The sequence below is a fragment of the Rhinolophus ferrumequinum genome, chromosome 10 (assembly GCF_004115265.2).
Source record: "Rhinolophus ferrumequinum isolate MPI-CBG mRhiFer1 chromosome 10, mRhiFer1_v1.p, whole genome shotgun sequence".
Classification (NCBI taxonomy): Eukaryota; Metazoa; Chordata; class Mammalia; order Chiroptera; family Rhinolophidae; genus Rhinolophus; species Rhinolophus ferrumequinum.
In genome coordinates, this window is record NC_046293.1 from 54,523,138 (window position 1) to 54,525,002 (window position 1,865).

The following is a 1,865-nucleotide window of genomic DNA, read 5'->3' on the forward strand; positions in this document are numbered from 1 at the left end:
GAAACCTTATTCTGATTTTGAAAGCCCATTTACCAAGTAAAGGAACTCATGGCTGGAGATTTATAAACTAATAATGAAATTCATCTTTCTTTCTGGATGGAATTTAAGAAGATCCTCTTAAAATGTAGAGATCTCTAGGTCTTTTACATATTTTTTTAAACTAAGAAGACTTTGGCTATGGTTCAGCCACTAGGGAAGAGCACTGGAGGGAAGAGCACTGGATTTGAAGAATCACATTAGGAAACTATGAGTTAGATAACTTATGTATTGTGTGCTGATGGGCAATTACAATGTGCCTCAGACTCAATTTGTATAAAAGGGTGTAGCAAATCAAACCTAACAACATTGGATGGCAAAAAGGAGATGATACAAAATTTAATGTCTTCTACAAGAGCAAAAGGATAATATATAATTAGAAAGTTCGATTTGTAACTGTGTCTTGTACTTCTTAGGAGATTCTTGCCATGGGTGACAAGGAAGCAGGGAACCACTCAGATGTAACTGACTTCATTCTTGTAGGCTTCAGGGTCCATGCAGAGTTCCACATTCTCTCCTTCCTCCTATTCCTGCTGGTCTATGGCATGGTTCTTTTCAGGAACATTAGTATGATGGCAATCATTGTGACTGACTCCCAGCTGAGCACATGAATGTATCTCTTTCTAAGCCATCTCTCCATTGACCTCTCCAGCTCCACAGTTATTGTACTTAAAGCCATGGTCAACTTCCTGTCTGAGAAAAAGACTGTCTCCTTTGCAGGTTCTATGGCTCAGCTGTTTCTTTATGCACTTTTTATGGTAACAGAGGCCTTTGTCCTGGCACTCATGACCTATGACCGCTTCATTGCCAACTGCAATCCTCTTCTTTATAGTGTCGTCCACATGTCAAGAAGCCTTTGCACTCAGCTGGTTGCTGGTTGCTATTTCTGTGGTTGGGTCAGTTCCGTCCTCCAAGTCGGCATGACATTCTCAGTGTTTTTTCTGTGCATCTCAAGTCATGATCACTTCTACTGTGATTCTTACCAAGTTGAGATGATCTCCTGTTCTAATCTCTTCATCAATAAGATGGTATCTCAGTTTGGCTGCTTTAATTATTGTGCCCACAATTGTTGTTATAGTATCTTATATGTATATTGTGACCATGATCTTGAAGATCCGCTCCAGTGAAGGGAGGAAGAAAGCCTTCTCTACTTGCAGCTCCCATGTGGGGGTTGTAAGTTTGCTCTATGGCAGTGCCTTTTGTGTATCTTACACCTCCTAGCAACCCTGAACTTTGTAAAATGGCTTCAGTATGTTACATATTGGTCACACCCATGTTAAATCCTCTGATTTACTAAGAAACAAGGATGTTCAATAAGCTTTGAGAAAAATCTTATGAAAGAAAAAAGCATTATCCTAATTCTATTTTTTTGTGATTTCCTCATTAATGGGCCCATTGATAGTTTCCTCCTGATTTATTTTGAATATGGGGTCACATTTGAATCACACAGGTATCCTTTATGTTGCCCATCCCACAGATGAATTATTTTCATTGAAGGAATAGTACCAGTCCATCATTCACTCTTCCTGAAGAACTGTGTTACACCTTGAGGATCAATAAAATTTTCAGCCATTCTATAAACAGAAATAGACTCTTCACTCTTCCTAGGAATAACTTTATAAAACTAGGGGAAAGGAAGATTTATTTATTTATTTTTCCTGGAGGCCTATTGAGATGGTGGGCAGAAAAATTATTTCGGTAGGATGTTAAGCTCAGAATGTGTAATCTCTTATGATTAGAGGAAGTGTCAACCCAAGGCAGAGCTATAATATTTGATTCTTTTATAAAGTCTATTCACATTGACTTGATTCTGGATCCTTGAATAAAAT

At 38.3% G+C, this 1,865-nt stretch overlaps 1 pseudogene; it reads left to right on the forward strand.

The window, feature by feature from the left end:
* The first annotated feature begins 464 nt into the window (after window positions 1-464).
* On the forward strand, window positions 465-1,395 carry LOC117028817 (olfactory receptor 9K2-like; annotated as a pseudogene).
* The last annotated feature ends 470 nt before the right edge of the window (window positions 1,396-1,865 follow it).